The sequence below is a fragment of the Colletes gigas genome, unplaced genomic scaffold, assembly GCF_013123115.1.
Source record: "Colletes gigas isolate AHSC1104 unplaced genomic scaffold, ASM1312311v1 Colletes_gigas_Sc00004, whole genome shotgun sequence".
NCBI classification, from domain to species: Eukaryota; Metazoa; Arthropoda; class Insecta; order Hymenoptera; family Colletidae; genus Colletes; species Colletes gigas.
In genome coordinates, this window is record NW_025106633.1 from 2,012,421 (window position 1) to 2,025,454 (window position 13,034).

The 13,034-nt window shown below is 43.1% G+C and overlaps 1 protein-coding gene across 2 annotated transcripts in view; it reads left to right on the forward strand.

Moving 5' to 3' along the window:
• The first annotated feature begins 9,530 nt into the window (after window positions 1-9,530).
• LOC122405291 (poly(rC)-binding protein 3) overlaps window positions 9,531-13,034 on the forward strand; it is a 136,978-nt gene continuing 133,474 nt past the window's right edge. Inside the window, exon 1 of one of the 2 annotated variants that reach the window (XM_043409933.1) lies at window positions 9,531-9,571. The gene's annotated coding sequence lies outside the window, so the exon portion shown is untranslated. Of the gene's footprint in view, window positions 9,572-11,878; window positions 12,169-13,034 lie in introns of those variants that run through there. The other variant, XM_043409932.1, reaches the window with a different exon arrangement.

A 13,034-nucleotide genomic window follows, 5' to 3' on the forward strand; every position in this document is an offset into this window, starting at 1 on the left:
ACAAAAATCCATGGAAAAATTTAAGGACTGGATGGGAGAGATTGTTCGTTCGCGTATGAATTCACGGAAGCATTTTAAATTTTCGACTTTGAATACTTTTTGTAAGAGGTGACCCATTTTAATCTCCAAGGGAATGTGTGCCCGTTCTACGTTGAATAGAAAAGATTGAACACGCGAAGTTTCAATACGTAGCTTTATAATATCCCCAGCAAATGTAAATCGAATACTCACTAATACGTTCGCTGAAATAGTATTTTTACAGTTGCCAGTATTTTATAAAAATATTTAATATTAGGTAGAAAAATAAACGTCAGAACTGTTAGACGAGGATTGAACGAGTTTTAATCGAATGAACGCGACGAAACTCATCCGTAGAAATTATATAATATACAGGGTGTTCGGCCACCTCTGGGTAAAATTTGAATGGGAGATTCTAGAGGCCAAAATAAGACGAAAATCAAGAATACCAATTCGTTGATTGACCATAAATGACATGTATGTTTAAAAAGTCATAACTCCTGAACACATTGGAGGATTTTAATGTTTCAAAATGCAAACAACGTGTATTTTAGTCAAGAATATGTAGACATTCTAAGAGTATTCGAAAAGTTACTCCTTAACCCTTTGAGAAAACCTTTTCTTCATTTTCCAAACAGTTTTGATAGAAAATTGTGCTTTCGTCGCTTGTAAATAAATTCCTGAAAATCGTGTATGGTCGAAGGAAGAAGCATTCGCCCCACAGCGTGCCCGTTTGAAAACCTAATCTTGCATCCGTCGATTGTCGTGGAATAATTCAGTAACCCGGAACCGTGTCCGTTGTTCGTCGTCGCGCAGGACGTCAGCGTGGCGCGCGGAAAGGAAAACGTAAATAATTTTCGCGTCGACGCCGCGCGTATAGTCGGGACGTCTGAAAGAAAAGGGAGCAGGCCGTCTACTCCCAAAGGGTGGCCCGGTATGCAACGCTCCTCTCATACTCCGCCGCGACAGCCGGTGAAGGGTGACGCGGGTGGTTGGTGGTATGAGGGGGAGGGGGGGGGATGTGGAGGGTGGCGAAAGAAGAACTCTCACAGGGGTGGCAAGGAAGAGGTTGGAACAGAAGGAAAGGGGGGGTAAAAGAGGCAGGAAGAGGACGGAAGGGGGCCCGATGGAAGAAAAAGGGGTGGGGGTGGGAAAGAGGGAGTCAGAGAACTAGAGGAGTGTCACAATAGCCTGCAGATTGGAGAGGCAGACGTACAGTCCCTGACCTGGCCGTGTACAGTCCGTTTTCGAGGGCCGCGGCAGCCGTCGCGTAAAATAATGCTTGCTGCTGCTACAACCAGCCCCCCCTTTCCTGCAACCCACCCCCACCGCGGATCCGGTATGGCCGATCCTTCCCGACCAAACCGCGATATTACTACTTGTACAAATACAAATATATGCCGAACCACCCTCCACGGCGCTCGAACGACCTGTCGCGGTTCTCAACCTCGGCTGTTGCTGATTCCTCGGCCACCACTGGATTACAGCGTGGCGAGCACCTTTTGTTTGGGTTTCGGATTTAAATCGGAGCGCGGGACCGCGCGTCGCCGATCAAGATGCGCGTTGTTTTAACCCCCGTTGGGGGGTTGATCCAACCTTCGATGCGTTACAATTATTGAGAATTTATTTGTGAGCGACGAAAGTATTTTGTGTCAGCCATATATAGATTCCTTTCGACGTTATGCCTAAGATCCGCTTGCGAGTTCTACTCTTGAGAGTTGGTATCGAGAATAATGGTGTCCACTGGAGAATTTTGCCCTCGAGGGTCGCAATTAAGAGTAAGACTCTCTGGTGAGCTCGGATCTGAGCGCAGAGATAGTCAGAATTTAGGCGAATAACTGATAACAAAAAATACCAATATTCGACTGAAAAATTATTTATTAGTATAATTGAATATGAACGAGAAAGTAATCGAGCTGATTTTGACATTCGAAAAAGCAGACGTAAAAATATCCCGACAAACGACCGTGCTGGGGATATCGGTTTCCACATTCTCAATACCGCAAACTGCTGTAGCAGAATTTTGGCATACCAATCGGTAAACTTTTTGCCCGTCCGTCTACCACCGTGCCACGTGCACGCCAATTGCTCCATGGTTGCGTGATAAACGATTGAGAAATTTTCACACTGACGCCCGTACAACGATGCGGTCCCATTTGTCACCAAAACCTGATCTTTTTTCAACGGCGCCGGGTTTCCATACAGCTGGCTTGTTTACACTCGTTTCGGGTAAAGTAAATTGCTTGTTGCAGCTCATTTTCATCGGCCGATGCTAAGAATTGCATATTCAGTAGGTATCCCCAAATAGAGATCCCATCGATACTGTCTTATGGAGATTCGAATCGTTTTCTTTTATTTATTCCGGAAGATAAAAGTGCAAATATAGAACCGAGAAATATGGGGATAGTTAAGCTCAGAGTTTGCAAGGTTAAAGAACTTTCTTCCCCCGCTGTTCCTTGTTAGGAAGTTCGTTGGTAAAGAATGAAGCGTATCGCAGGGGGGGAAAAAACAGGATGTACGTTCCTGCTGTAGTTTTCCGAAGTTGCGTCTTACTTTCAGGATGCAATGAGGTAGGCGCATAATGGAGAAACTTTCTCCCGGGAATAGAAAACTATACATTTCCAGCACTGTTTCAGCTTTAACTTTGCTCCTTGACAGAGAAATTACACCATCTGTAATCTCTCGATAAGCATCTCTTCTGTTGATTTTTAATTTTTCCCCATTTTTCTACCGCCTCGACACGGCCGACGCGTTTGTATTAAATTCTGCTCGTGCTCGTTTGAGTTGTTTTATTCGCTCCAATCTGACAGGTAACACGTATAATTAGTGGAAGCTCGTTTCCAAGGGAGTGTTTCAGACGTTTCACTTTGCAGTTACTGTTCTGTATCTCAGGAATGCTAACTTTTCAACGTCGTAACCGTGACTTCGGAAGTCGAAATAATCTTAAGTCGCTTACGTAATTTTAAGGAGCGCGCGAACTCGCTCGTTCGATGGTAACTGCATTCTGACGTCAGGAACAAGTTAATTAGATGGTTTGGGTCTAGCAGCGACGTTGTTTCAGTTTCGTAAAGTGAATTAAATTGTTTGAAGCCGCAGCTAATTCATTCACCTCCCTATTTGGATGTGAAGTGTGTGTCCGAAACAGTTGCGTCTGAAGTTACTGTCGCCGATACTACTCGTAATTTCTGCTATTTATCCAAACTTGAATATAGATATGAGATTGAGAATAAAAGGAATATAAGAAACGCGAGCAATTTTTACAGGATACCAGTGAAAGATTGATGCTCGAGAAACAAACGGTGAGAAATAGATTTATTTTTATTCTCCCAAGTGCAGGTGTCCTCTTAATTAAAAATCGCGAACGGAAAGAACAGAGTAGCCTACGAGGACTCGTGAAGACGGAAGATGGAACGCGAAAGCGATGAGCGGGGGCGGCGGACAAACAAAAATCCATTAATCCGCAGAAGTGCAATCACGGCGTTAATAACGGTGGTTCGATCGAAGATCGAAAGTCTTCGCGGAGATAATGTGGAAAGTAGAATTGAATATCCGTGATTCTTCATATTTCAACTCCAACGGCGACGGGAAATGACGAACGTCGAGTGAAAATGGTGAAATGACCAAGAAAGAATATGCTTTCCCGGAACGAGATATTCAACCTTTTCACTGGCTAATTTATTGTTATTTTTATCGAACGCTTCTACAGATAGATTCGGTTTTAAATAATATAATTGCTTTGAACATTATTAAACATTCTTTGGTTATAATTAGAAAATATAAAAAGTGTTATATACTGTGTGAAACTATCTCTGAAGCATGTAGAAGTTATAGTAATGGCGTAGAAAAAAAGCAGAGATAAAAGAACCCGACGGAAATTAGAGGAGGGAAGGGTAGAGAAATTTTGTAATTTTCCGTCTTCGTTATATCATAAATTTCACCACTCTTTCTATATACCGAGCTTTGGCATTATTTGAACAGTTAAATAATTATTCTGTGGAGTATTTCATTGTTTGACGAAATAGTGTTTTTCCTGGTTTCTAAGTTTATGAAAGTTAATTCATAAATAAGGAATGATTAAAAATTTCAAGTAAAATGAGCCAGATATATACGGATCGTTCGACTGCTAATTTTGCGTTTAATCGTATATTCGTTAATCCTTGAAAGATTCTTCGTTTCACGAGGACGAGTACGAAAGTAGATTGCAAATGTCAATTCCAGCTCGCCTAACCGCGGATTAATTTTTAAGATGACTTCCGCTCGTTGGGCGATGTCGTTCTTATTTCCAATTTGTAACATCAAGGTTTCCACAAATTTGCCCACGATTACCCAGCCGCCCGCTTAGCCAATTTCGTCATATAATCTGTGAAATCTGTGCAATCTCACTCGTCTCGCCCGCGTTCTCCTCGTCCCGGATTACGCTAACTTAATGAAGTCCTTATTAACCGCGAGTTTAAACCCGCCAGACGAGAAGTCCTCGAAGTGGCTGGAAGTACTGAAATCGGTCGATACTTTTAGTTTACAAATTGCTAGCGCGGAAACCACGGATGAAGAAATCCTGCGCTCTTTATATACTAACGAGGAGCATTTATTCCCAATAGCAGTGAACTTCAATCGTCTCGGGCTGTTTTCAAAGAATATTGGCGCATCGAAAAAGTTCGACGTCTCGGCGATCAGTGTTTTGATCAGTAACCTGAAATAGATTCTTCTTCGACGTTCGTCGCGGAGGCTGCTGGAAATTTCTGTCGTTATTCAAAGCTCTCAAACTTGTCTCGCGTCCCTTTATCGACTGCTTACTGGTTATTAACTAGAGGTCTTTATACAGCGTTTGAGGCTCGAGGTAAATTATGTCTCGTCTGTAAATCTCATTTCTTCTTTCTCGAGAAGGTTTCCAGAAATTTGACACGGGGAGCTTGTTTATAAAATTGTCGATCGCGACTATAACTTTTTTTCTTTTATTAATAATATTTTGAAAAAGTATTTATATAAAAGATTCCTTTGCCTGTATCCCTAACACAGATCGGTGCAAGAAGCGAGGCAATACCGTATTTCGAGTTTTCGGGAAGAAACGTATATCCTCGTCTTGTCAGCTGCTGACATAAGTGTTCTTGCGGTTAAATAGAAAACGGATGGTCGAAATCACGAGGATCACGAAAACTTTCCACCGTGAAGTGTGCAGTATCCGGCGTCCTCGGAAAACGTCGACGCGTTTCCTGTCGTATAAATCCACCCTGGGTCGTCGAGACGGGCAGGTCAGACACGTCCTCCGCGGCGTGTAACGTATAAATAACGTCAGACCGACGTCGCGGGATCGCATCTCGAATTATGAATAAAATATCGTACATCCCGTCGCGTATCGACTGTCTCGATTGAACCATCGTTTGCCCGCGCTGGCTCGCGGCGTTGATTAATCCTGCAATCGCGTCACTTCCCTGATCGAACTCGCGAACTTCCACGCTACGTAATCGAATCGAGAGCTTCCTGCTGATGGAACGTCCTAACGCTTTTAACGCGGCATTTTAATATCGGTGTTGGTGTTCCCTCCAGCTCCAATTAGGGCTGTCTGGGGCACTGACAAATTTCTAGAAATTTTCACGAGTCCTGGCATCGAAACTGCATTTCAGGAAAACTTTCCATACCCTTTAGGCAACATTAGTCGCACCGAATAATCTGTTATTTCGTCTTTTTTCTTTGACTGAAAGTTTAACATCGCATCGTCAACCAGGTCATTAGCGAGTTCAGATTTTAAACAGATTTTAATTTCAAAGTTCTATCGCCCCTATTGGAAATCTCCTTATAACTAACACGTGTAATACTTATGGAGGACTCGATAGCATTAACACGAAATTCCGGAGATTGAATGCATCACGGAATCGAATCGATCGGAGGTCTGTAAAGGGGCCTGGAAATTGGTGCGTGTATCCGGACAGGTCGTCGCGGTGGCGATTTTCAAACGGCGTTCGCGTACACCCTATTCAGTATAATTGCGTTCCAGAATCGATCAGGCAGGTGTGGCAGACGTCGCACGACGAACGTAATTTCCCGATTTAGTGTTTTCCTATTATCGTATCGCGCCCCCCGGCACCATTGGCTGGCCCAGAGCCGTGACCCGTGCCGTTAGTCCAATTGCTCCCAGGTCGAGTAGCTTTGTTACGTCGATAACACGATGTACGGGACCAATCCCCCGGGATTTCTCTTCCCGTGGCGATATAAGGTACGCACAGGACCAGTCATTGATCATACGTTCGCGACAGGCGCTTGCTATAATCGACCTTGGATGTTTATGGACGGACGACGGCACGTGGTCCCAAGGAGAATGATGACGCGCGAGGGGGCGAACGTAGGGGTCGAAACGCAACGGGCTAAGTCGGTTCCAACCCTTTCGTTGCGAGGGGCGTGCACGAAGGGTGTTTCTGAAGGTACGCGACAGGTCGATTTGGGGCTATGAGCCGAGATTGAGATCAGAGCGCAGACAGAGCCAAGCGAAAGAGAGGAACGACGCTTTGGGGGGGCGTTTAGACTTGCTGATGGCACGGAGTGTTTGCTACCATTGTAATTACGAGTGATTGGGGAATGCTATTGACTGTGTACTTTCATGTCAGCTAAAATTGTCCTTGCGACTGGAGGGAGCTATCGTTATGTGTAAAACGATGAAAGGGCTGTTGCGGGGGTCTTTTACAAGAGACACAGAAAAATTGTTTTTTAAATATTTATTCTGTTATTTATCTTGAGGAAGCATGTTTCTTTTCTGACATGTCGTTTGACGAATCGATCGAAAAGGTATAGGCAAATGTTACATTTATTTTATTAATATTTTAGAGGCCTCAAGTGTTCACTTCAAAGTGTATTTCAAATATATGAACAATAGTCTGTCTTTTCGTTTGCGCGATGGTGTTCCTCGTGCCGTCGTGTCTCGATCGGAAAGAGTGATCGAGGACCACGTCGGTGACGGTTTTCCGTCTTCGTGTCTCGAATATACCCCGTGGTGTGCTGGCAGCGTCGACAATGCTGTTGGTGTCTGCCCTGTTGGCGGAGCGTCAGTGCGAAGCACTCCAGCGGCCTTAATTGCCGTAGACTCCCTGCTAATTAGTTTACATTACACTCTCCGTATCCTCTAGGTCCTGGCCGGTCGCTCTCTATCCGCGTGCTTCCTCCGATATTACGAGAGGCTCTTTAACGTCGAGCGCCTCGCTGCGAATACACGTGTACGAACGCCAACCTCCTACCCCTCCCGAACGTCTGAGTACACGTGTGCACGTAAGTCACGTGCTGCGTGATGTCCTACAGCCTTCGTGTGCGAGTGCATGCATACTAAGCCGTGACGTGGTTAGGCTGTCTTAGCAGCAATGCGCACTTCCAGGTCGAACAATTCCTTTCGCAGATTTTCGTGCGCCATTGTCGAGGTCTCTGCCTTCGATCATGAGGATTAGACTCTCCCCCCTCTCTGTGCGACAGGAGGATTCGTAGCACGTTTCCAGTAAGTTTGAAGTAGGTTAGAACGTGCCCCGTGCGGGTGCATATGTGTTGGTAACTATCTTGTTTATCCCTTTTTAGTGACTTCGTTTGTCGCAATGTAAGAGAGACGTTGCGAAACTTTGAAGAGTCTCTAGGGAGTTTATAGGGTCCTGCAGGGATCTGTTGCGAAGTAATCTATATGCAAGAAGTCTATAAATAAGACCTTTTTAAATCTTGCACGAATGTTCATTGGACCTACCCAAGAATTTAACAGTAATTGATTCGTGCTTGTAATTCGTAAGCGACAAAAGGTATAACAAAATAGTTGAAATAAAAATTATACCGTTTCAGTAAAATTTAAGTGTTGTTTTGATCGACTATGGAAATACTATTTCGAAAATGACCTGATTAAAATGCTATCATAATTGTTTTCGAAGCACGCAAAGTACAACAGCAGCCATCAAGAAAATGAAATTCCTGGAATTTTCGATCTCACGCATTCCTACATCTTACATAATATACTATTATTAACTTCGAGCAAATGGTCTTTAAATAGAGAAAACTTCACTCAGAAATTATAGTTAAATGTACTCGTCGAATAGTTTACACAATCGTTATTCGATATCCAAACTGAAACTGTTCGCGACGATTTCTATCCATCGGGCGTTGAATAATTCTGGAATATCGATTTCATCATAAATTATTTGCGCACAGAGGACGGTATGCTAAATTATTTATTTCCTTGCCGGTAAAGGAGAATTTCAAACCATGGGACGAAATATTACAGGAAAATACGACTGGAATCAGATTGCGAAAAGCGAGGAATACATCAACGAAAGGTTGCAAAGAATAAAGCGAGAAGTTATTGTGTTACCAAATAAATCCCCCGAATAAATTTACTAATCCTTGTCACGTTTTATTCAAATTTACAACGCGTCGAGCTGCTCCGGGAGATCGCGATTTATATACGAATTCCCTAGCTTGCACAGTCAACAAGTAAATCTATTAAATGGTACAAAAAATTTGTAATACCTTCGCGTGAATATAAATTTCGATGTACTTTATTATACACAGGGGCGCATCCAAAATATTTGCTCCTGCTCTACAGTTTTTAACGAGTCACCTTATATATGAAAGTCTCGTACGAACTCTGCACGTAATCAGTGGTTTAGCATCCACCGTCGACATCAACAATTATTTACTGCTTGGAATCCTAATAACTTATCAATTATCAGTCTTTAATCGTTTCCTTAGTACTATACCTAGAGCAGTGTTTCTCAAACTTCATCTTCGCGCGCGACTCTTCAATGAAAATTATTATTCCAGTACTATTTTTTAAATTTTTTATTTTGCTTTTCGAATGTGCTTTTGTATCTTCGAATCTGAAGTGTTTCTGAACTTCTAGGGCTTGTCTAGGGAAACCTACGGGGTTGCATCGGTAGAAGAGCGTAAACTCCTAATAGGGCAACTAGGAGGTTATGGATATTTAGTTGAACTTCTGGGGATAGAATCCCTAGTTGGCCCACTAAGAGATCATGCAACACTAGATGGATTGTTAGCAAAGTATAAGATCCAATTTGGATAACTTGAAGTGCATAGTATCTCTAGTTGGACAACTAAGTTATGATAGGACTCTAATTGGACCTATGTGGTGCTACATAGTTGGACTACTGGGATGACGTGCATAATCTAGATGGATTCTTGGAAAATCTTGGCCCTCTATTTGAACAATTAAGTAGTCACAGATTCTTAGTTGAACTATTACGAACTCAAGTGTCTAGATGAGATACTTAATATGACAATTAGAGATGCATAGGTCTTTAAATAGATCACTAAGCTATCATAGAACTTTCCAAACTTATTTGAACAGACGTAATCACAAGCAGATGGAATCCTTAGTTAGTTAGTCTTGTACTCTTTTTGGTGAAACTATGTCACTTATAAACATGTAAATATAATTAGCTATGAATTTATAAAATCTGTTTTCGTCACTCTTTCGTAAGGCTATATTTTAACACTTAATTTTGTCTGTTGCCAGGTAAGAGACTCTTATAATTGATATTTAACCCGAGAGCTGCCAAACGCAAGATCCCTTCGACGAGTAAGTAATTTCGATAATAGTTACTATCCAGTACATATTATATTACAGAAGTGTGAATTTTTTTTTTATGTTTTAAACGTTTAAAGAGGTAACAATTGTATTCTTTCTCTGTCTCTCTTCCGAATTGTTCGAGGTCGTCGGTTTGGGAACCGCTGGCCTAGAGTATAATTAACGATACGACCGCAACTATTCCGTCCACGGGTATAAAATTTAATTTACGACGTCGCGATTCGCATTCTTCTTCTCGGGGGTACGTGTCGGGCGGAGAAAGTTGCTGGCAAAGACCTCGGATCGGTGAGGACAGGACCAGCGAAAAACTTTTCGCGGCCTCGAAACGATATTACGTACGAATCGAGCATCGATATTCAGGTCCACCGAAAGTCGACCCAGCAAAAAGTTAAGTGCCTTTCCCGTTGTTGGTTCTCTCACCTGTTGCCAGAGAACAGCTATCGTCGCACGGTCCTCCCTCGATTTCGTGTCTTATTTTCGCGCCAGCTGACGATCAGGCGCACTTACTTTCTTCGAGTCGCTTCACCTTTTTCTTCGTTACCCCTTCGAGGATATCGTTCCATTTAAACGCCCTATTTTCTGCGCCCTGAAAAACGAGAGCGATCGCAACCCTCGATGACAGTCCAGTTAATATTCGGAATTGTGGAATTTGTTGCGCACGAAAGGATTAGTTTGCAATTAATGTGAAGTCTATTAAAGTGCAACATTTTGAAGTTAATCATTAGAGTAGTTTGCTTTAAAATACCAGGGCTAATAACGCAACGATAATACTAGGGTAATAAAAAGAAGACCACGCTCGCTCTTAACTACAAATTCGTTCGCATTTCGTGCAATCCCCAAATTGCAAGGAATCTCGCGAACCTTATTTAGATTTCTAAAGGAATCCCATCTTCGTGAATGCCTGCTCGCTGTAATTCAGCTTCCATTTCTGGGAAGATATTCGTAATGGGGACGAGTTTCTGTTTTTTGCTGTCGGGTGGTTGAATCGCAGCATCCACGGATACAGTGATAAGATACGGAATTGTCTCGAAAGGGGTGACCAAAAAATCCGCGTCGCTGCATTAATGTCAGCCGATGGAACAACCCCGTGAGCCAGAAAGGAGAGATTATGGTACCTCTGAACTTCAGTCAGTGGACTCTCGATTAAGATCAACAGAGAAGGTTGCAACAGGTGAAGTCGCACGCTTTGCTGGATCCACGAGATTCGTTTCGGTAAACACTGTTCGAGTCTCCGCGGCAAGATAAAACTCCTCTATAAAGGAAAACAACGTTCGGATACTGTGTACACGCGTCAATCTTATACTCTATTTCTATGAAACGAAACATCTGGGAAATGGCAATACACGAGACAAGTACAACGTTTTCCCAGTGTTCTTGCAAACTTTCCAATAACACGAGTTTTCTATTGTTATGATTTATTAAAGGGTATTGTAACTGGATTTGCGCTCGACGAGAAACTTGAAGTTTTTAATATGGATTTCATTTCTCTTATCGACGATTGCATATTGCAACTTCAAAGTGCAATCAAATTCGGAGGTTAGAAGAGTAGGACGTACGAGGATCAACGAAAGGGCACGCAAGAAACACGAAAGCCCGTGCAGTTTCCAGAGTTATGAGAGATATATCCTAGTCCTCCAGAGATTCTTTACTTTGCATTTTTACGCGACATAAAGTAGCCTTGACGGATTATTCCAGCGGGGCGTCCTGGCGTAAAGAAACGGAGAAATCTTTCTTGGCTGCTAGAGTGGAAGTAAAAAGTTTCACGTTTGTCCAAAACCGGAAATACACAGTACGTGAATTTTGTGATCTTATTGAGAAATTCGATAAATTATTAGTAACATAAATTATAATTATAATTTACTAACATTTGATTTTATTCGAGTTTCATCCCCTATTTTATATCAAATGAAACGTGACCGAGCCTGCTATGCAGCCGCTTAATTTCATCGGTTTGTCGTAATCGTGGTTCCACGCAAATATCGCGTTTACCCGTTCGCGAAATACGAAATCGAGAGATATGTACGCTGACAGGGAACGGGACGCGTATCGAGTTGCATTGTTTCGGGGCACCCCGTTTTTACCATCGCGCACATGAAAGTTATCCTATCGTATTTCAAATCCCGCGCCCGGCGAAACTACCCTCGCCGTGCGACGTTCGAGTTTCCCTCTCGTCCCTTATTCCGGTTCCGGGATTGGTTCTATCGTTCGGCGCACATGACGAGGCCGATGCGCGTACCAGGATGCGCAGGAAGCGCGCGCGTATACGCGCCCGCGGACAGTGTCGCGTCAGCCCCCGGCCCTGCTACAACACGTACCATCATCCAGGTCCAGAACCTATACCTGTTCTTTCTCTCTCTCTCTTTCTCTCACTTTCTCTTCTCTTTTACCACCGACCGACCGACCGACCTAACCCAATCGACCCATCCACCGACATCACAACCTGGCTAACTTATTCGATTGCCACGTTGTCGAGTCAAAAGTCGATCAACCAGTGTTTCGCCGTCGCCGTCACTGTCGTCGTCGTCGTCCTCGTCGTAGTGGTGGTCATCGACGTTCGAGCTTTTGACACGCTGGATTAATCTTCACTGGCAAGTCTCCTTGTTTTTTTTTTCGTATTAATTAATCGCGACCGCCTCGATATTTATTTATTTCGTTTTAATTTTTTTTTCTCTTTTACGTCGTTCTATCGAACTTGCGCGACGCGTTGACGTTTACGGAATATACAACGCACGGATCAGGTGCCATTGATTTCGAACGCGATCACGTGACTACGGTGCAACGAATCCTTAATGCGGTTTCGCTGTTTAGTTCGTTTCGTTGTCGGCTCTGTTGACAGTTTCGCGCGTGTTGCACGAGTGAATCCGTCCACTGGAATATCATCGTATGGGATTTATGCGCGAATCGAAGCCGCGTGGACACGAAAGCGACGCTGCTGCGTTTCGACGCGGCGAATGTGAGGTTAGGTATTTCGAATTCGATACACGGCGTCTATAAACATGACCGTTCACGTGTCCCCGTCGCATCGAGCGTGATTTTTTCGTGCAACGAAGTACACGTGTACGATAACGTGTAACGATAAAATAATGGGCCTGCGCACGCTTATGGCGAACGCTACTTCCGGTATACGCCGGCGTGAATTTATGCGTGAATTTAAGCGAACGTGTATTTATATGTGAATTATACGTGAACGCATTTATGTTGTGTGACAATTCTAATATACGTGGTTGGAGATTTTGAAAGCATGGATAATGGATTGTATAGATCAAAATATTTATCTATTTCTATTTTTTTTTAATTGCTAAAATTCCAGCCCGCCAACATACCTGTTACTCGATAGAAAATTAGAACTCTTGAGTGGTTTTGTTTATTAAGGTGAATATTTCGGTTCAAGGTTACTTCAAGGTCACATCATACGTCATTCAATTTTCTCATGTGTATACAAAAAATTATTATG